General features: G+C 44.2%; 1 protein-coding gene and 1 long non-coding RNA gene across 6 annotated transcripts in view; one reads left to right on the top strand and one right to left on the bottom strand.

Moving 5' to 3' along the window:
• Window positions 1–23,096, bottom strand: part of LOC144261694 (RCC1 and BTB domain-containing protein 2) — a 235,473-nt gene that overhangs the window by 86,027 nt on the left and 126,350 nt on the right. For 4 of the 5 annotated variants that reach the window (XM_077811429.1, XM_077811431.1, XM_077811433.1 and 1 more), the window contains exon 1: window positions 2,827–3,105. The exons of the other annotated variant lie outside the window; for it this stretch is intronic. The gene's annotated coding sequence lies outside the window, so the exon portion shown is untranslated. Of the gene's footprint in view, window positions 1–2,826; window positions 3,106–23,096 lie in introns of those variants that run through there. 5 annotated transcript variants of the gene reach the window in all.
• LOC144261837 (uncharacterized) lies at window positions 7,423–12,116 on the top strand. Its single transcript, XR_013345469.1, has 3 exons — window positions 7,423–7,843; window positions 7,928–8,005; window positions 11,452–12,116. It is a non-coding gene; the product is annotated as an uncharacterized LOC144261837 (long non-coding RNA).

Below are 23,096 nucleotides of genomic sequence, written 5' to 3'. Positions count from 1 at the left end.
TAAGTGTCTGCTAACGTGCAGCTCCCTGCACTATCAGGACCTTTGTTTTCAAGAACATGGCTGTTTGAACTCCAGATGCCATGCTTCAAATTTCACATTTAAAATTGCCATTGGTCCAGAGGAAAATTGATTTTTAGGAATATCGGTATTTCAGTAAAAAACTATTTCAGGTCTGTGCAATGTTCTGAAGATTGCATTTACCCCTTTGTATCAGGGCATGTCAGTTCTCATATGGTCTGTCAATACTTTAATTCCAAACATCTGAGCCCTGCAAAACCTAGACTCAATAGATGGATCACCTCAAATCTGAATTCCTTTTTGTTTAATCATACAATTAAAGTTGTCTTACTAGACATTTATTGGACAAATCTATATTAGCACAGGTCCTGATCCTGATGCCTTTATGCATGCAAAACCCACAATGACTTCAATGGGAGTTAGGCAAGCGTAAGAGCCATAGGACTGGGTAGGACATTTGAGGTGCTAACAATACTATTTATTTACTACGGTTCACTGTGTGACCGATAAGTAACTTAAGTACTATGTAAATTCTGTGTGCTATACTACTGCGACCCCACTGAAGTCAGCTGTGTTTGTGCTTATTCCCTTCAATGGATGGCATCTACTTTACTCCTCTTTATCATGATGTGCAATGTCAGAATCTAGCTGGAGCCTTTGATGCCAAGAGCGTAGCTAGATATATAAAACAATTGGACTTTTTTAGAGATAACATAATTACAATTGTAAGGATTTATTTTGTTTGTGCGAAACAGTTGACATTTCTCCTGTTTCAGGACACAGGCCAGACTCTATGCAAGGGGAAAAGAAGACTTTCCCATGTGTAAATTATTCTATAATTACCCATTTGTGGATTTTGTTAATATTTTCCTGAAGTATCTAGTACTGGCCAGTGTCAGAGGCCGATGGACTGAATGGAGCATGGACCTGATGCAGTATGGCAATTCCTGTTTTTTCATCTCTGATCCTGGACTCTGAGATAGCAGCAATGTCACAAAACATGTTCCCATATAACTGTCAAGAAAGCTTCACCCTCTTCTGGTGGACTGACGCCAAGCCATTGTAGCCTAGCCCTTTGTGAGGTTCAGGCTGGACAACACCACTACCACAGCTGGGGCCAACTGTGAAGGCCTCCCACACATTACAGCTACATAATGCAATATACAGTTAAATTCCAACAAGTCAAATCCTTTATATTGTGCTGCAAGTTTACACAGTGCTTAGCAACAGGCAAGGTGTACTAAAACAAAAACAGAATAACTGCCCCAAAGATCAGTATTATTATAGTTCTGTTTCATTCCAGAGTGGATTACATGGTGTTGAGGAAGAGGATGTTTTGAAATTGATGACCAGTGGAGTGGGAACTGGCTTCTCAAGTTGGGCCTCCAAAATTTTTGTAGCATCAGCCACATAAAAACAAACAGTACTTTCCCTTAAGATCACATGTATTAGAGCTGAGTACAGGAACAATACTAGCACATTATTGTCTGTCTGCCAATCCAAATGCAAGGTCTTGGTTCCTATCTACAAAATCGCAAAGGGGCAGAGGCCCAGGAGCCTCCTCCACACACACCCTGAAAGGCAGAAGCATTCAGTGAAGCGCTGCAAGGGCCCAAAGCCCTTCACCGGGCTCCCCACCTTCCTCAGTAGAGGCAGAGAATTAGGCTGAGCCACTGTAACCCTAAAAAGAAAAGGAGTACTTGTGGCACCTTAGAGACTAACCAATTTATTTGAGCATGAGCTTTCGTGAGCTACAGCTCACTTCATCGGATGCATACCGTGGAAACTGCAGCAGACTTTATATATACACAGAGAATATGAAACAATACCTCCTCCCACCCCACTGTCCTGCTGGTAATAGCTTATCTAAAGTGATCATCAGGTTAGGCCATTTCCAGCACAAATCCAGGAGGGTGAGAAAACCTGGATTTGTGCTGGAAATGGCCTAACCTGATGATCACTTTAGATAAGCTATTACCAGCAGGACAGTGGGGTGGGAGGAGGTATTGTTTCATATTCTCTGTGTATATATAACGTCTGCTGCAGTTTCCACGGTATGCATCCGATGAAGTGAGCTGTAGCTCAGGAAAGCTCATGCTCAAATAAATTGTTAGTCTCTAAGGTGCCACAAGTACTCCTTTTCTTTTTGCGAATACAGACTAACACGGCTGTTACTCTGAAACCTGTAACCCTAAGTGCCTCCCTAGCGGCAGAGGCTTCCTGGCCGCCACTTCACCCAGCACCTTCGAACTGGGGAGCGGCTGGTTTGGAGGAGCGAAATCCTCCTGTGAGGGCGGGGCCCCGCAGGCGACAGCCCCTTTCTCCAGTGTGCCCCGCCAGGCCAGGGCCCGGCCCCGCAGAAACACGGGTCAGAGCAGGCCCCGCTGGCTGCCGCGGATCCGCTCACTGACCGTACGGCCCAGCCACCGCGACTCTCCCCGAGCGGAAACAGGAGGGCGGGCGCGGGGGGTGGACTCCCTAAGAAGCGCTCGGCTGCTACCACGTTGTAGCAGGCGGAGGCCCGGCCCGAGCGAGACAGGCTGAGACTACGGCTCCCTCCAGCAACGGCCCCGGCCCCCCCAGGCCCGCGGGACGCCGCCGCCATTGCTCCCCGACCCCCTCGGGTGGCGCTGGCGCAGCAGCGGGCGGCTCCCGAGGGGGCGGGGAAACGTTCCTGTCCAACTGGACCGTCGGCGCGACCAAACGGTAACGGCGCCTCGCCCCAGAGCCGGGCGCGCGCAGGCTTCTCTCGCCGCAGCCCGAGTCGGGGCGTGGGGCGCTCGCGGCCCCCCCCTCCCCATCGCTTACCTTCCTCCCAGGCGGCGGCGGCGACGGCTCCTCCTCCCTTCAGCTAGACCCGGGCCGCTCCGCTCAGGCGCCTCCTCAGCCCGCGGGGGAGGCGAAGGGGGAGGAAGCGTTTTGGCGCCTCCCGCCGTTCACAGGCTGGCTGCGGCAGAGCCTTTAAACCCCTCGAGCCAGGGGCACCAGCCTCAGCAGGCTGGCCCGGCTTTGCCAGTGCCTGCGCGCGGGGAGCCCGGCCCTCTCCCGGGGGCCCAACCGCCCCCGGGAGCTCCCGTGAGGAGAGAGCAAGACGGGCGAGAGCTAGCCCCGCCTCCCCCGGCCGCCTGGCCCTGTTCGGTAGCTGCCAGCTCCTGGCTGCAGGCTCAGGGGTGAATGTTGCCTCCCGGCCCCTTTGCCCCTGCGCGCCCTGTGCCATGGGAGGGGGCATCCCCTGGGCTCTGGGGCACAATCAGCGCCTCTCAACACTTCCCCAGCTCCCGGGGTAGAAGTGGGGGGTGAAGCCCGAGTCAGAGACTCCAAATGTGCCTGGGGGGGGGGATACATTGTTCGTACAATGTATCCCCCCCCCCAAGAAACAAAATGCTGTGGGGTGCCAAGGAAACAGCTTTGGTAACAAGAAATGGGAGGGGCAACACTTAGGGGTGGGATGTAGGGCCCAGATGATCCACAGTGTGTTTAGGCACCTACCCTCCAGATTTTAGGTGCCAGCATCCCAGCTTTAGGAACCAGTGCGATCCATGAACCCCCCACTCGGCTGTTACCCAACCCCGTAGGCATGTAAACTCACTCAGCAGCTAAATTTTTGCTGTAAAAGTTCCCTAAGTGCCTATGTGTCAGCCTCTGGATGTAGAATCATAGCACTGGAAGGGACTTCCAGAGGTCATCTAGTCCATTCCCCTGCATTCATGGAGGGATTAAATATTATCTAAACCATCTCTGACAGGTGTTTGTCTAACTTACTCTTAAAAGTTTACAATCATGGAGATTTCACAACCTCCCGAGGCAATTTATTCCAGTGCTTAACTTGACGATTAGAAAGTTTTTCCTGATATCCAACCTAAACCTATTCCGCCCTTGCTGTAGTTGCTTCTTGTCCTAGCCTCAGAGGTTAAAGAGAACAATTTTTCTCCCTCCCTTTCTCCCTGTAACAACCTTTTATGGTATTTAAAAACTATGTCCCCTTTCATTCATCTCTTCTCCAGACTAAACACACCCAGTTTTTTCAATCTCCTGGCATAGGTCGTGTTTTTAGACCTTTAATAATTTTTATTTCTCTTCTCTGGACTTTCTCCAATTTGTCCACATCTTTCCTGAAATGTGGTGCCCAGAAACAGACACAATACTCCAGGTGAGGCCTAATCAGACCGGAGTAGAGCAGAAGAATTATTTTTTGTGTCTTGCTTACAACACTCCTGCTAATACATCCCAGAATGATGTTTGCTTTCTTTGCAACAGTATTACAGTGTTCACTCATATTTAGTTTGTGATCCATTATGATCCCCAGATCCCTTTCTGCAGTACTCCTTTCTAGGTATAGGCACTGCTACTGCCCTATAGCCACCTGGATGTATATCTCCTGCCTAAGTCACAGAGTGATCCACAAACTGGGGAGAGACAGGCCTTTGCCTGCTTATCTCTCCTGTGGGGCCCAAATTGCTCTGAGGCTGCGCACCAGATTAGGTCCCTATGCAAAATCAGGCCACCACAGGAGGTGGTGTCCATTCCCATGCTCACCCTATAGCTTTTAGCACCCTAGTTAGACCACTCACTTGGGATGTGTGGAGTCTGGATTCAATTTCCTCCTATCTGCTTGAGGAGGAGAAAGGGTTTGAACAGGCTGTTTCCCACTTCTCAGGAAAATGATAATCACTGAGCTATGGGATATTTTGATGTGAGGTTCCCTCAGTCTATTCTGTTGAAATAGTTCCACTAATTATGTATAAATAAAGTTATTGGATCAGGGGAGTGACCCCTGAGTCTCCTACCTCTGGTGTAACCACCAGATTATAAAGTCATTTGCTCGCTAGCCCTCTTTTTCTGTGACCCAATGACTTTAAGCATTCTGCTCACTTCCATTGGTTCCTGCTACAGAAATTGAGAGAGAGAGAGAGAGAGAGATGGGTATAAAGAGTTGCTCGCTTTTAAGAACTGCTCACAATGGCTTGTGCAAGGTAAAGTTGCAAGATAAAAACCATACAAATTTTGTGGGCACGCTAATCAGGAAAACACTATAGCATTCCCCATAAGGTTCCACTTCCTCTTTGTTTATTAAAATATTAGCACTAGACAATATGAATCAAGCCCACATTAAATAGACTAAGAACAGGCTAACTAGTAGATCTCAAAAAGTAGTTAATTGGGAATCATCACTGAATGAGGGTGTTTTTAGTGGGGTTCCAAAAGGATTGGTTCTTTGAGTATCTGTACTTGTGCATGCTGGTCTTGCTGCATAGGTGCCCCACTCATAGGAGCTCTGAATTTTTTTGCCCAGCAGTGTCTCTTGGGGCTGTTACATACACCCTTTATGCTTTCACACTCCTGATGGCATAAAGGGCAGCATGGTCCCAACCTCCACCCAATTCCTTCTTATCTTCCATGGGAGCGAGGAGCACACCCTCAGCGTCCTCTTAGCTACTGTAGTCTTTATAGTTACATAGTTGTTAAGGTAGTCACTGAACTCAGATGTAGATTTTTCTTTTATACTTTATTTTACCCTGTTGGGGGAAAAAATAATATATCGAGATAGATAGCTAGATTTAGTCAGTCCCAATACCAGGGCTGAATCAAAATAATATGATTTTAATACCTGCCCATTGTACAATACTGCCATGCCTTTAAATGGGGGGCATGTTAAATGTCTTTTTTATTTAGGGGAACTTCACACTACCTGAATATGTGGTTTGCAAATCAAAACACACCCAAAAATTCAGAGAGGTGCATTTGACGCTATTTGTAATGGAGAAATCCAGGAGAGGAGCATCGGATGCTGAAGTTTTTCCAAGAGAAGAGTCTCCTGTTTCGTTATCAAAACCCCACCCACTGGAAAAAGAACAGGAGTACTTGTGGCACCTTAGAGACTAACAAATTTATTTGAGCATAAGCTTTTGTGGGCTAAAGCCCACTTCATCGGATGCATGCAGTGGAAAATACAGTAGGAAGTATTTGCTTCAGGTTGGGGGGCAAATACTCACCACCAACCACCCGCCACACAACAGAAACACTAACCCAGGAACCTATCCTTGCAACAAAGCCCATTGCCAATTGTGTCCACATATCTATTCAGGGGACACCATCATAGGACCTAATCACATCAGCCACACTCTCAGAGGCTTGTTCACCTGCACATCTACCAAATGTGATATATGCCATCATGTGCCAGCAATGTCCCTCTGCCATGTACATTGGCCAAACTGGCAGTCTCTACGTAAAAGAATAAATGGACGCAAATCAGATTATGACATTCAAAAACCAGTCAAAGAACACTTCAATCTCCCTGGTCACTCGATTACAGACCTAAAAGTCGCAAAATTACAACAAAAAAAACTTCAAAAACAGACTCCAACGAGAGACTGCTGAATTGGAATTAATTTGCAAACTGGACACCATTAAATTAGGCTTGAATAAAGACTGGGAGTGGATGGGTCATTACAAAAGTAAAACTATTTCCCCATGTTTATTTTTCCCCCCTACTGTTCCTCACATGTTCTTGTCAACTAATGGAAATGGCCCATCTTGATTATCACTACAAAAGGTTTTTTCTCTCTCCTGCTGGTAATAGCTCACCTTAACTGATCGCTCTCGTTATAGCGTGTATGATAACACCCATTGTTTCATATTCTCTGTGTGTGTGTGTATATATATATCTATCTATCTATCTTCCTACTGTATTTTCCACTGCATGCATCCGATGAAGTGGGTTTTAGCCCACAAAAGCTTATGCTCAAATAAATTTGTTAGTCTCTAAGGTGCCACAAGTACTCCTGTTCTTCTTGCGGATACAGACTAACATGGCTGCTACTCTGAAACCACTCATTGAGTGCTCCCTCAGTGAGAAATGTCACTCTGAGTTCCTGGGGAATGAAGAGATCTTATTCCTCTTCCAAATCTTCTAAGACTGTCTCAGATGCCCTCAGAGCAATCAGTTACCCTCACTGCCCATGGAAAGAAGAACAGCACCAAGTCTGACACCTGTCACTGATCGTAGTTTCCAATACCAAGCAAGAAGAGAACAGAGTCATAATTCTAGATACTTTCCTAAGTGAGCAAGGATGAAGCTGGTACCATACCCACGAGTCTCCATGGTGCTGACCTGACCATTCAAAATGGGTTCATGTTGACCAGCCATCAGTATCGATGCCTTCGGTACAGTCTTTTTTGTCATCCTTGGTGCTGATGCCAGGGTAGTTCTACAGCACCATTCTTCCTCACTTCACACTTAGGCATGAGATAGGCATCTGTACATATAGGGTAAGGCATCAGTGCCTGCGTCCAGAGGCAGAAACTTAGATGCAGAAGGAACATTTACAGTGCAAATTTAGGTACTGAGTTTAGGTACTTACAGGGTTAGGTAGCAGCAGAGAGGGGATTTTGTGGATCGTGGTGGTGCCTAAAACTGGGATTTAGCTCCCAGATTTTTAAAGATATTTAGGCATTGCTGTGCTCAGCATTGTACCACCTGTTTTAGAAGCCTGTTTCATTTTTAAAAGTTCTTTTGGCCTAAATTCTCTTTGAAAATATACTTAGGCATTGCTACACTGAGTGCAGCAATGCCCAAATACCTTTAAAAATCTGGGCCTCGGTGCCTACATCTGGGGTTTATATGCCTATGTCCCTTTGTGGATCTCACCCTGACTCCCTCTATAGCACCACGCAACTGACTTCTTTGTTTCAGTTTTGCATCTCTAAAATGGGATAAATAAAGACAAGACAAACACTACCACTAATAAAAAAGTTTATACACCTAGGAATCCTGACTCTTGTGAAAAAAGGTTAACACAGACAAACTGACCCTGACAGATCACAGGTATTCTTTCTAGATTGGATGTTTTTCTAAAAGATATGATCTTGGAATTATTTTGGGGAATAATATATATTTTGTGTTATTCAGGAAGTCAGACTAGATGATCACGATGAGCCTTTCTGGTCTTGGAATCGATGAAAAATCCATCATTCTATTTTCTGAGTGGTATGTTATGAAAACAGAACATATGATTATGATTTATTAAGGGCATGGCTACACTTGCAAGTTAGAGCGCATTAAAGCATCCCCGGGTGCCCTACCTCATGACGGGTCCACAATGGCAAGGTATGTAGAGCGCTCTGACTCCACAGCTAGAGCGCTCCTGGTACTCCACCTCGGTGAGTGGAATAATGTTTGATGCATCCCCGCTGGAGGACTGTGGCACCGGTGTGGATGCCCTGTTCTGTTAATGCGCTCTGATCGGCCTCCAGAAGTGTCCCACAATGCCTGTTCTAGCCACTCTGGTCATCCCTTTGAACTCTACTGCCCTGCCCTCAGGTGACCAACCGTCAGACCCGCCCTTTAAATTCTCTGGGAATTTTGAAAATCCTCTTCCTGTTTGCTCAGCCAGCGTGGAGTGCTTTCAGCTAATCTTTCCAGGTGACAATGCCTCCATGCGCCAGGCAATCCCCAGTATGGAGCAATGGCGAGGTGCTGGACCTCAACAGTGTTTGGGGGGAGGAAGCTGTCCAGTCCCAGCTGCACTCTAACCATAGGAATTAGATACCTTCGGGCAGATATCAAGGGATATGTTGGAAATGGGCCATAAGCGGGACGCTCTGCAGTGTAGGATTAAAGTGAAGGAGCTGCGGAATGCCTACCGCAAAGCCCACGAGGCAAACAGCCGCTCCGGTGCTGCCCGCACGACCTGCCGTTTCAACAAAGAACTGGATGTGATACTTGGGGGCGACCCCACCTCCACTCTCAGTACCTCCATGGACACTTCAGAGCCCAGTTCAACAAGGCAGGAGGGAGAGGAGGAGGAGCAGCAAAGCGGGAGCGAGTGTGCTGAGGTGGAGGAAGACACCTAGAATCCCTAGATGCATGCAGCCAGGAGCTGTTCTCAAGCCAGGAGGAAGGTAGCCAGTCACGGCAGCCGGTGCTTGGGGAAGGACAAACACCAGAGGAGGTTCCCAGTAAGCAGCTTTGTTTTGGGAAGGAAGTTATTTGGCATGGGCTCTTGCGGTGAGTAGGGTTAGAGCTGTATGCATGGCTAGATGTGGAATAGGGCGTTTATGTGCTCTCTCATTCTTGTCTCTCTCAGTGGACAAGAAGCTGGATATGAGGCAACACAGGCACACTGTTGACAAGAAGGCCAATGGCATTTTGGGATGTATATGTAGGGGCATTGCCAGCAGATCAAGGGACGTGATCGTTCCCCTCTATTCAACCTTGGTGAGGCCTCATCGGGAGTACTGTGTCCAGTTTTGGGCCCCACACTACAAGAAGGATGTGGAAAAATTGGAAAGAGTCCAGTGGAGGGCAACAAAAATAATTAGGGGACTGGAACACATGACTTATGAGGAGAGGCTGAGGGAATTGGGATTGTTTAGTCTGCGGAAGAGAAGAATGAGGGGGGATTTGATAGCTGCTTTCAACTACCTGAAAGGGGGTTCCAAAGAGGATGGATCTAGTCTGTTCTCAGTGGTAGCTGATGACAGAACAAGGAGTAATGGTCTCAAGTTGCAGTGGGGGAGGTTTAGGTTGGATATTAGGAAAATCTTTTTCACTAGGAGGGTGGTGAAACACTGAAATGCATTACCTAGGGAGGTGATGGAATCTCCTTCCTTAGATATTTTTAAGGTCAGGCTTAACAAAGCCCTGGCTGGGACGATTTAGTTGGTGTTGGTCCTGCTTTGAGCAGGGGGTTGGACTAGATGACCTCCTGAGGTCCCTTCCAACCCTGATATTCTATGGTTCTCGCATCATGGTAATTGGCCTCAGTAATCTCTTCAAAGGTCTCAGCCAGTACTTGGGCAATGCACCTGCGCAGGTTTATTGGGAGAGCCACTGTGGTCCTTGTCCCAGTCAGGCTAACATGTCCACGCCACTGTGCCATGAGGGGCGGGGGGACCATTGCTGCACACAGGCAAGCTGCATATGGGCCAGGGCGGAAGCCGCATTGTAGTAGAAGACCCTCCCTTGCTTCCCAGGTCACCCTCAGCAGCAAGATATCTTTGAGGACCAACTCCTGTGGAAAATGTGGGGACAGTTCAGTATAGGGGGCCCCTGCAGCTATTGGCTCTCCCCAAGGCACAGAAACCCAGAGGGCAGTACAGCCATGAAAGAATCAGTCCCCCTTAACCCTGTGCTTACTCCCATTTTGGGGCTCCTGGGGTTATGTGCGCTCACTTTGGGACGGGCAAATTATGCTATTGTGTAGACTGTGCTTGCCCTCCTTAAGTACGGGGGAATCATTGCTCTGTCTGGTGAACAATGCTGCCTCTGTTAAGTGTTGCATTTTGCCTTTACAAATGCAACCTTGGGATCTCAGCCATCCATGTTATCACCGCCCGAGAGGCTGCAAAGAATCAGGAAGAGGCCATGCAGAAGCAAAGAGAACATGCTGCTGAAGTCATGCAGCACTCCCTTAATGAAAATAAAAAAGTGCAGGAGTGGTGGGAGAGTGAAAGGAGGGTCTGCCAGCAGAATGCGGATCGCCAGCACCAAAGCACAGAGTGGCTGATAAGCATCATGGAGTGCCAAGCGGACTCTATCCAGGTGCTCGTAGCCATGCAGGCTGAGCACTACCGTGCCCCCCGCCCCTTGCAGGCCTTGTCCCAAAACTCTTTCCCTTGGGACAGGACCCAGAATGCCCCGCCCTGTTCCTACAAGCCACAGCACCAGAATGGGAAGAGGTGCTCTGTGGGATAGCTGCCCATAATGCTCTGCTCCCAATGCTGCTGCAAGTACCGCAAATGTGGCCACACCCGTGTGCTTGCAGGTATCAGTGTGGACAGATTGCAGCACTTTCCCTACTGTGCTTTCCGAAGGCTGGTTTAACTCAAAGTGCTCTACATTTGCAAGTATAACTATGCCCTTAGTATGATTTATAAAGCAACAAGTATGGACAAGAACTGCCTGGTTCAGAGGTGTCTCAGTTTTAGTCTTTAACAGGGTCTTTGTCTCATTAACTGTGGAACAGTCTGTAATTGTGTTATAATTGTGTAATATTACCCATTGTATTTAGAGCTAACTAAACTTTTCCTACTACTGTTTTGAAATTACAATTATAATTCAAAGAAATAAAATTCTTTAATATTTTAGTTTGAGAAAAATGTCACAATGGAAAATTTCCTGATTTCTCCCCTCCTTTGAATATACCTATTTTGATACTTGTACTAATTTAAGTCTTTAGTCTGATTCCATCCTTTCTGAACTTTTGCACCAGTATATGTTTCAGTAATGGGATGATCCTGCATCATTAAAGTTAGTGGGAGTTTTACTATTGACTTCAGGGCCTAATTTCATGCATGTTTGCATAGGCTGAATAAATTGGTTAATATAAAGGAAAAACTCTGGACTGCCTTAAGAATCTGATTTTGACATTTGTAAAGCAAACTTCAAGGAATACTATGGTAAATTTTGCAAACATCTTTTGTATATTAAAGGAACTGAACCTCAAAATGTATACAAAGAACAAAGTTCAAGAAACAGGTAACTGGGGGGAAATTTACTAAGAAAATAACCATTCTGTAAATGTCCTGTTATCTAATTCTTTGCAAGATGCTATTCCTAGCCCTAAAGATAATAGTTCTTCCACACAAAAAAGTTAGTCAGGAAATACGTTGAATAGCTTAACAACATTTCCTGCTAAAAAAATGTATCATTGCGTGATAAACATTTCCTGTTGGTGAGTTTTGTTGTATCTACTGTCATTTTGTTGTCTTCATTGCTATAATTAACACACGTCTGTGCTGCTGAGTGTGCCCATCCTGTCCAACAAAGGTTCAAGTATGACTTACATGTGGTTGTGACATGATATGTGATATTTCATAATATTCATTTTCTTTATCTTAATTTTTGTCTGCAATGAGAAATGAAATATTAAATCCATTTGGAGTGTTGTGAGAGTTGGAGAACTCCAGAAGTATGGAGGTTCCTCAGTGTTTCTTCTGAGTCATTACCATAAGTGAACTCAGTGATTTCAGTAAAACCTCCATAATAGCTTTAACCAAGAAGGTAGGACTTCATGTAGATCTTAATTATCCAAGGCTAACTTGTATTGAAAACTGCCTTGGAAGGTGATCAAAAGAAATGCCTTTTCCTGCCCAGCCTCAAGGATATTGTTAGTGTTTAACAAAAAAATAAAAAAATAATAAAGTTTGGCTATGACTGGAAATTTAGCTATGCAAAATGACATCTTTTTATTCAACAGAATTTGTTACGCATATTTGTAGTTATATTTGATTACTTTAGTGATAAAAGTGACATCAGTTATGTGACAGGTTGGATCACAGAAACTCCCTCAAGACTGTCACTAGAGGTGCTGGGATACCAATGAGAACAAACTCTCCTGCCAGAAAAGGCTTCCCTCCACTCCCGTCTTGCTGAGCTAGACACACCAGTCAGCTCCAGCACAGACCAAGAGATTGGGCCACACACCCCTGCAGTTCACAGAAACTAAGATTCACTTAGCCCAGGGGCTTCTCAGTTAACGGACTTTCCCAGCACCCAGTAGTCAGTCTTTCTGGGAGCCTAAACCCCAGATAAATTCGTAAACTCATAAATTGTCCACCCTCTATAACACTGATAGAGAGATATGCACAGCTGTTTGCTCCCCCAGGTATTAATTACTTACTGTGTTAATTAATAAACAAAAGTGATTTTATTAAGTATAAAAAGTAGGATTTAAGTGGCTTCAAGTGATAACAGACAGAACAAGGTAAGTTACTAAGTAAAATAAATCAAAATACGCACAGCTAACTTAATACACTAAAGATCTGGTTACAAATACTAACTTCTCACCCATGATGTTATTTCAGGTACAGTCCTTTTCAGACCAATGTTGTAGTTTATGGCCTGGGTCCAGCAATCACTCACACCCCTTTAGTTACAGTCCTTTGTTCCAGATCCTTTCAGGCATCAATTTGGGGTGGAGAGACCATCACTTAAGCCAGCTGAAGACCAAATGGAGAGGCTTCCAGGGCTTTTTATATTCTCTCTCTTGTGGGCGGAAACCCCTTTGGTCTTCTGTGCAAAATCACAGCAACAAGATGGAGTTTGTAGCCACCTGGGCAAGTCACATGTCCATGAATGATTCAGCTTTTTGCAGGACAACGCCATTGTTTACATGTTAGTTTGAACATTCCCAGGAAAGCTCAGATGTGGATTTGGTGTCTCCCAAAGTCCATTGTTAGTTAAGTATTCCCAATTACTTAGCTCCTTCACAATATACTGGTCAAACCTCCTGTCATGAATATAAAGGGAAGGGTAACCACCTTTCTATATACAGTGCTATAAAATCCCTCCTGACCAGAGGCAAAACCCTTTCATCTGTAAAGGGTTAAGAAGCTAAGGTAACCTAGCTGGCACCTGACCCAAAATGACCAATGAGAGGACAAGATACTTTCAAATCTGGAGCGGGGGTGGAAACAAAGGGTTAGTCTGTCTGTGTGATGCTTTTGCCAGGAACAGATCAGGAATGCAGACTTACAAGTCCTGTTAAGCTAGTAAGTAATCTAGCTAGAAGTGCGTTAGATTTCCTTTTGTTTAATGGCTGGTAAAATAAGCTGTGCTGGATGGAATGTATATTCCTGTTTTTGTGTCTTTTTGTAACTTAAGGTTTTGCCGAGAGGGATTCTCTGTGTTTTGAATCTGATTACCCTGTAAGGTATTTACCATCCTGATTTTACAGAGGTGATTCTTTTACCTTTTCTTTTTCCTTTGCCTCCATTTCTCTCCTGTGGGCAGCCTCCATTTCTTTTTCTTTTGCCTCCATTTCCATCTTTCTAAGTTCTACCCATCTTTCATGTTCCTTTTGTTTTTCCTCAGCCTCAAATCTGGCTAATTCCAATTTCTGTTGAACAGTGCAGTCTGTCATCCTAACCTCTCTGTTTTTAACTAACTTTACACCCGAGAGTTAGAAACAAAACAAAACAAAAAACTGGCTTGTAAAATTTTGCTGTGCTGTAACCTGATACCCCCCCTTTTTTTTTCTGATAGCTGTTGTCAGCCTACAGAAATATCCTTTTGTTATGCCTGCTGCTCTGTCCCCCAGACAGAGAGACAGAATCTACAGCTGCAATCACCTTTTACAAAACCTTTTAAAATCCTTCTGTGCTTCTGGTTCGAAATGATCTCAAAATGATCCCAGCTTTCTGCCACCATGTCAAGATTCCTTTCCCACTCTGAACTCTAGGGTACAGATGTGGGGATCTGCATGAAAGACCCCCTAAGTTTATTCTTACCAGCTTAGGTTAAAAACTTCCCCAAGGTACAAACTTTGCCTTGTCCTTGAACCATATGCTGCCACCGCCAAGCGTTTTAAATAAATAACAGGGAAAGAGCCCACTTGGAGACGTCTTCCCCCCAAAATATCCCTCCAAACCCTACACCCCCTTTCCAGGGGAAGGCTTGATAAGAATCCTCACCAATTTGTACAGGTGAACACAGACCCAACCCTTGGATCTTAAGAACAATGAAAAATCAATCAGGTTCTTAAAAGAAGAATTTTAATTAAAGAAAAGCTAAAAGAATCACCTCTGTAAAATCAGGATGGTAAATACCTTACAGGATAATCAGATTCAAAACATAGAGAATCCCTCTAGGCAAAACCTTAAGTTACAAAAAGACACAACAACAGGAATATACATTCCATCCAGCACAGCTTATTTTACCAGCCATTAAACAAAAGGAAATCTAACGCACTTCTAGCTACTTACTAATTTAACAGGACTTGTAAGTCTGCATTCCTGATCTGTTCCCAGCAAAAGCATCACACAGACAGAGTAACCCTTTGTTCCTTCGCCCCGCCTCCAGATTTGAAAGTATCTTGTCCTCTCATTGGTCATTTTGGGTCAGGTGCCAGCTAGGTTACCTTAGCTTCTTAATCCTTTACAGATGAAAGGGTTTTGCCTCTGGTCAGGAGGGATTTTATAGCACTGGATGCAGAAAGGTGGTTACCCTTCTCTTTATATTTATGACACCTCCCTTATGTGTTTTCTACAGAAAACACTTCAAATAAAAGCATAGAGCCAATGCTCATAACTTTAGAAATAAAAATGTTGCATGCATACAAATAGGATGAATATATTCAGTAGATCATAACCCTTGTAAAGATATGTTACATGGCATATCTAGCACAAAGCATATTCCAGTTATGTTATATTTACACTTATAAGCATATTTCCCTAAACATATAGAGTGCATATTTCCATAAACATAAAGAATGCAACGTTACAAGTTATATCTGATGGTCATTTAACTAAGGCCAGAATGATGAATTTCAAGTGTACCTATCTGGATGGCTCGTTATGGCCACCTACCTTAATGTAAGGGTATGTTTACACTTAAAATTCTACAGCGGCATAGCTGCAGGTACATCGCTATAGTGCTGCAGTGTAGATACTACAGTGACGCAGGGGTGGGGCACAGTTCTCGTTGCTGTAGTTAATCCACCTCCCCAAGGGGCAGGAGCTAGGTTAACAGAAGAATTTTTCCATCGCCCTAGCACTATTTACACCAAGGTTTAGGTTGGCATAGCTATGTCTCTTGGAGACATAGCTATGCCAATGTAAGTTTTCAGTGTAGACGAGCCCTTAGTCCTCCAGAAGAGACATGGGGAGTGAGGTTTGTGGAGTTAAAAATTAAGGACAAAGAGTGACACATGGTGACTCTCTTCCCAAAAAGGTTCCATTGTGCATGTGAGATTCTGAGTGAACACTCAATTGCAAAAGTACTATTGGCTTCAGTGGGACCAGGATATGCACATTTTGTATAAACATCATGGTTGTATCTTAAGAAGAATAGACAAAGAGAGTGTGTTTAAAACAAAGAATTTGGTGATATGTAAAATTTTAACATAATAAAATAAATAGGTTGCACTGTCATTTTAAGTACAGGGAAGATTACTTCTCTGTTCCAGAACTAGATTGTAGCTGTCATGCTGTCCTATAATGGCTCAAGAGCATGAGAATCACCCTCAGGGCAAACAGTTAAGAACCAGGGCACAAACCCCAATTGGTTGAGTTCTATACTTAGATTTCACCAACCAATTATCAAGTGTGAACTCCTCAGGCACTATAGTAGACTTCACATGGAGTCATAGACTGTCCCGCTGGGTACTCCAATCTGTCTTGCCACCCAGGTAAGCATACCTATGTGATAGATGGTGCCTTACACCAAGTATTACAGCAATATTCAGGTTACTCCCATGTCTCTTACCCCAAATCTATTGCACTTTACATCACACATCAAAGAAAATGCTTGTGGTCAATCCTATAATAAACAATCTAAAGATTTATTACATAGGAAAAGGAAACCAGAGAATTATTTACATACACACAAATGAGTTCCAATCTTAAGTTTCAAAAAGTAATCAAAGCTTCTATAATAAGCAAGCTCTATATGTCCTTTAGGGCTAATGTAGGCTCAACACTGTGGAGCATTTGCTTATGTGAGTAATTCTTGCCCCCAGAGTCCAAGCAGCATAAAGATGAAGTTCCTCCTTGTTTAGAGATGTTTCCAGGACCTTTTATAGCTTCTGCCATGTGGAAGGAAAGCTCTCAATCAGTTTGGAGAATTACAGTCACAGAAGAGGGAGTTCATAAACACATGATCTAGTCACATGTTCTTGCATGCTTCAGTGAGTCATAGCATAGGTCATTACCCATATTCAAATAAATCTGTTTTACTCTGTATAAAGCTTATACCGGGTAAACTCATAAATTGTCCGCCCTCCATAACACTGATAGAGAGATATGCACAGCTGTTTGCTCCCCCATGTATTAAACACTTACTCTGGGTTCAATAATAAACAAAAGTGATTTTAAAGTAGGATTTAAGTGGTTCCAATTAATAACAGACAGAAGTTACCAAGCAAAATAAAACAAAACATGCAAGTCTAAGCCTAATACATTAAGAAACTGATTATAGATAAAATACCACCCTCAGAGATGCTCCAATAAGCTTCTTTCACAGACAGGACTTCTTCCTAGTCTGGGCCCAATCCTTTCCCCTGGTACAGTTCTTGTTAGCTCCAGCTCAGATGGTAACTAGGGGATTTCTCATGACTGGAACCCCCTTTGTTCTGTTCCACCCCCTTTTATATCTTTGGCACAAGGTGGGAATGCTTTGTCTCTCTCTGGGTTCCCACCCTTCCTTCTAAATGGAAAAGCCCAGGTGTAAGATGGATTCCAGTATCATGTGACATGTTCACATGTCCTGTGAGATTTCATTACTCACAGGCTGGCCGCCACGTTCGCAAGAAGGCTTACAGGTAAATAAACCATCTACAGCCAATTGTCCTAGTCAATGGGTGCTATCAAGATTCTAAACCACCATTAATGTCCCACACTTTGCATAATTACAATAGGACCTCAGAGTTAACTTCATATTTCTAGTTTTAGATACAAGAATGATACATACATACAAATAGGATGGACATAGTAGATTATAAGCTTTGTAATAGTACCTTACAAGAGACCTTTTGCATAAAGCATATTCCAGTTACATTGTATTCACATTACAAGCATATTTTCATAAAGCATGTGGAGTACAACATCACACCCTGGTGTTACCATGTCCTATTGCTTATCATCATTCCACCAAGTTTCTCTGATCCCTATTATATCAATATCCTCATTTAATACCAAGAATTCAAGTTCACCCATTTTAGTATTTACACTTGCATTTGTATACAAACACTTATAAAATCTGTCAATATTTAGTTGTTGCCTTCATATGATGTAACTGAATGGGACTCTTTTTCATTTAACTGTTTGTCTTCAGCTCCTACCTGTACTTTATCGACTTCTATTCTCTCCTCTTTACTAAGATACAGAGAATCTCCATTAAAAGATCCTCCCCAAAGGATGTCATTGACCAAACCACGTACTCCTCCACACCTGTCGGCTTTCCCCCAGCCCTTACTTTAAAAACTCCTCTACAACCTTTTAAATTTTATTTACCAGCATTCTGGTTCCATTTGGGTTTAGGTGGAATCCATCCTTCTAATATAGGCTCCTCCTTTCCCAAAAGGTTCTCCAGTTCCTAATAAACCTAAATCACTCCTCCCTATACCATCATCTCATCCACGCATTGAAACCCTGCAGTTCTGCCTGTCTAATTGGCCCTCCACATGGAACTGGAACCATTTCAGAGAATGCTACCATAGAGGTCATGGACTTTAATCACTTACCTAGCAACCTCAATTTGGCCTCCAGGACCTCTCTCTTACTTTTTCCTGTGTCATTGGTACCTACATGTACCACAACCAGTGTCTCCTCCCCAGCACTTCAGATGAGTCAGTCTAGATGTCTCAAGAGATCCTCAAACTTTGCACCCGGCAAACAATTCATCATGCAGTTGTATCATTGATCACGGTGTCACAACCCAAGGGCCCCCTCCCTCAGGTGATCCTCTGGGGAAGCAAATCAGTATTGTATGTTGCTAACGCTGTTGCAAGCATTACAAGGCATGTTGGAGAAGGGTTAAAGATGTAAGTGTGGCGTGAAGGATTGTTTTGCAGGTTGCAAGAGGCCTAAAGCGGGGAGGGGGGGAAGGAATGGGTTAACGTGATGTTCCAGGTCCGAAGATAAAACGCTAGCTCCCACCCAAGGACACAGCACACAACCGGCGCTTGGCTGCCTGCCAAGAAAGACGGGGGCCTAGAGTCCAACCCCGACCAGCCATGAGAAAGGAAGATTCAGCTGCACAAACCTGCAGGGGCTGCAAAACCCAGCAAGACAGCGAAAGCCAGTGAGGGGGGAAAAAAAACGTTGTAGCGTCCTGAAGCCAATGTGTTTTGAAAAAGCTGAAGAAGCCACGAAAGGCCGGTTTGAACTGGTACAAAAAGCATGGGGGGTGGGGGGCAGAAGTCCCTGAACAAGACGCCCCAGAAGACCCTAAGGTTTAAAACCCTCCCAAGGGCTGAAGCGAGTTGGAGATCAACAGTGGACCCTAAACGACCTGTGCACAGAACAGAACTCCCGTCCACCCTCCCGCCTCTTCTTCTTACGTTACACCCAGGCCTGGCCAGCCTCAGGTAGTGCATGTGTGAGTATGAAAGTGGGTTAGGGCTTGGAGCACTAACGCTTTCCTCCTTCCTCTGAGTGACATGGGGCGCACCCATCACTCTCTGCTGTTATTTTATTATTTTATTAATAAAGCTTTAAAACTTAGACCCTTGGTGTGCTCCTTCATCCCCTCCCCAAATGATCTGTGGCCTCAGCCTGATCACCTGACGCCTCAGGCAGATTGGTAACTGGAATCTGTCACAACGGACTCAACTGTCTATATTCCTAATAATCAAATCCCCATTACTACTATCTGTCTCTTCCTAACAGCCGGGGTCTCCTCCTCTGGAGGGGTAGCCTCAGTGTGAGAGGATACCATGGCATCATCTAAAAGGAGGGTCTAACTGTGGTATCGTTTCCCTCTGCTCTAGTGTGATGTTTTCCTTCCCCAAGGCTTTCATGCTCCTCAGCAGTGCAGAGGCTGCCAGACTGGGGGTGGGACCCCTCTACTGTGTCCTAGAAAGTCTCATCAATGTACCTCTCTGTCTCCCATAGCTCCTCCAGTTCAGCTACTCTGGCCTCACAAACCCATAATCTGTCTCTGAGGGCCATGAGTTGCTTGAGCTGATTGCACACATATGCCCCCTGCCCTATCCACGAGGCAAGTAATCATGCATGCTGCATTTAATTAAATAAACTGGATAGTCCCCATTCTGCTGCTGGACTCCTGCCTGCATTATTGTTACTCTTGCAGCTTTTTGTTTTGTTTTTTTATTTTATTTTTTGTTGGGGAGGGTTATTGGATCGAGGTTAGCAAATGTTAGGTGTATCTGGCTCTTATGCTCCCTCTCTAAACTCCCTTGCAAAACTCCCCTGTTTGCTGCTCCAGTTTACTAGTTGCTCTGGTTGCTTAGGAGCTGGCTTTTTAAATCCTTGTTCTCCCTGAGTAGCCCTGGCCCCTTTTTAAGGGACCCTAAAGGGATAGAGATACTTATGTTATAAGTGAGATTAATGCATGCACCAAGTCAGAAACATTCAATAAAGTCTAAACACTAAACATATTCTTATAATTGTAATACCTCTTTTAATAATACTAACATACAGGTGAGCCAGACTGCTTTCAGCTATGTATTTGTCTGTATTCAACTGGGGCATGGGGACCTTGGCCTGAGCTGGCACCTGGTCTGCCAGCATCACAGTAGCAATAAACTGTCGGTAATCTGTAGTTGCAGCCATTATTATCGTTTCCCGGTGTTCTCTAGACCAGGTGACTCAGAGACATCTCCTTTGACCTTAATAAATGAATCAGTGATAAATTCCATAGTACAAATATAAAATCTATGATACTGTGTATACATTCAACTGTAAATTGTTCACTAACTTCAGCTTGGTTATATACATATATGCTATGGTAAAATTAGTCAATAGCTAAATTTACACTATGGCTAGTTTGTTTTTATTATATGTCACTGTTTAGCATTGGTTTTAAAATAGGTGTCTAATGAGAAGCTTACAGAATAGTTAGTGTGCCAGATAATAACATTAAGATCTCAGTGTTTGCAGAGTTTGTACTTATTTGGCACAATGTTTTTGTGAAACGTCTATATTTTTTTCTGTACAATAAACCTCCCTTACCTCTCAACAATTCATGAGATACTAAGTAGGTTGTAGAAAAAACTAATAAAGCCAAGCAACAAACTTTAGAATACATTTATATTAAAGAACAAGATACGTATTGGTAAGAAATAAGAAACGTCCTTATATTTTATCAAAAGCTTTATTTTTTTTAATTATCACTAGAAAGCAAACTTGCATGACAGTTTGACAGAACAAAGTAATACATATAATTCTTATGCACAGAAATTAGAGACCTGATCTTTTTTCTCATTTTTGTGAAAACACTATTATGTTTTACTCTTCCTCTGAGAAAATTTTCACTTCTATAAAGAAAGAAAAATGGCCGTGTTGTGGCCAAGCAGCACTTTAACATAAATTGTTCTTTATTGGTTTATAGTGCATCTGTCGTGTGCATCAAGGTGCTATAGAATATAACACCACAAAACAGATAGCAATGAATGTCTAAAAATAATAAGCAAAAAGGAATATTTAAGATATACTTTAAAAATACAAAATGCACTGGTTTGAAGAATTCCACCCAGCTACATATGGGGGTCTTTTTAGAAGCAGATGGCCATAATTAGTAATAGACTATGCAGAAAAATCAGTTAAATGATGAGTCAGAATGAGGGTGAATCTATTAAGCAACAAATTAATTACACAATGTATCAGCTATGGAACATACCAGTTATGCAGAGAATCGCACCTATAAGGAATGAATCAATATGTAGATAAGCAATAGCACAAAGAATCAAATATAGAGCAGGTCATTTAAACCCAGAATGGAAATAATAGGCAGGCAATAAGATCAGGCTCCACAAAGGGACTTAAGCATTGCAATGCCAAACTTTTAGGTGCCTATAGGGTTGCCAACTCTGACTGAAGCCATTCCAGGAGATTTCACCCCCTCCCCCAACATGATATAATGTCATTTTCTTACAATATTAAAATCTTACTCCTATTAAAATCTCCTGGGTTGCCGTCAGTAGTCACCAGGAGATCAATACTGATTCCAGGAGACTCCAGGCCAATCCTGCAGGGTTGGAAACCCTAGCATGCCTAGAAAATCACTGGAACAACAGTGGGATCTACAAATCCTGAGCTAGACACTTAGACCCAGATCCTCAAAGATCCTAACTTCCATTGACTTCAGTGGAACTTCAGAACCTTGTAACAGGGTGGCTTGCCCTATAAGTGCTGGAGTGCCTGGAGCTAGCCAACCCTGATTACTGAAAGAGGCACACCTGAGCAGGATCAGGTGCTTTGCTTATAAAGAGAAGCTGGGGGGAAGGGGAATGCTTATAGATCAGAGACTACTAGGAGTGAGTGGGTTCTAGTAAAGGGTTCTGGGAGTTAGATGTGAGACTCCAGCCAGATAGGACTTGAGTTTGGGAATACCTTGGCAGCACAGGAAAGTTCCCAGCCGGGAAAGCCTGGGAGGAGGAAAAGAAATGTTTGTTTGTTTGTTGGACTTTAATTTGGGACTTTGGGTTTTATTTTGAGCTTCTTGGTATTCTGACCACTGAAAAAGTGTGTGGAGTCTGTGTAAGGGGTTCTGATGAGGCAAAACAGTGTGGATGCTGCAAAGGGATCTCTGGCAATAAGGAGATGCACAGAATCAGCCAATCCTGTTGCAAGCATAAATACCTTTGAGGATCTGGGCCCTAGGCTCCCTATGCAATGAATGGGAAGAGATTGAATGGGATTTGCAAAACCCAGCCCACTAGATGTGAAGCTGCATAAGCTAGCCAATGGGAGATGCTGACCAGAGGGTGGTGTCCTAAGCCCTGCCCTTCCTAGGGAGATAGGTTCCTTCCTGCAGCCTGGATTTAGGCATCTATCTCTGCTTGTGATCCACAACGAGGAACCTCTTTCCTGGAGGCAGGTAGCTTAGGTGCCTAAGCCATTTCTTGCAAGAACCAGAGGAGGTGGTCATGGTACTGACACCCCCTGCATTATAATTTTTAGCCCAGTGGTTAGAGCACACATCTTGGAAGTGGAAGACCTAGGGGTGATTTCTCCCCTCTGCCTGATGGGGAGAAAGGATTTGAACAGGGGAGTCTCCCACTTCTCAGGACATATACTTATATAGTCGTTGGACCAGAGAGCGAGAGAGAGATTTTATAGCCTGGTGGGCAGGGCAGGATACAGCTGCCCTGCTCCAATGCCTATTTATCCAAAGTGGAACAGCTTCAACAGGAGGGATTGAGGGAGCTCTATATTAGCATATGCCATAGCTCAGTGGTTAGGACACTCTCCTATGGTGTTGGAGACTCTCCGTTCAAATCCTTTCTTCCCATCTCTGATGAGTACTCTAACCACTGAAATAAAAGTTGTACGTGGGGGCATGTAGCGGGGTGGTCACCCTGCTCCAGCCCTGAAGGGGTTAAAACAGCCCTGGGAGAGGGCTGCCCTGGGGAGCCAATAGTAATAAAAGCAGCCCTGGAGAGGGCTGTGGCTGG

The sequence above is a fragment of the Eretmochelys imbricata genome, chromosome 1, assembly GCF_965152235.1.
Source record: "Eretmochelys imbricata isolate rEreImb1 chromosome 1, rEreImb1.hap1, whole genome shotgun sequence".
NCBI lineage: Eukaryota > Metazoa > Chordata > Testudines > Cheloniidae > Eretmochelys > Eretmochelys imbricata.
The sequence above is the reverse complement of the archived record's forward strand: the minus strand, read 5'-3'. Positions and strand labels throughout refer to the sequence as shown.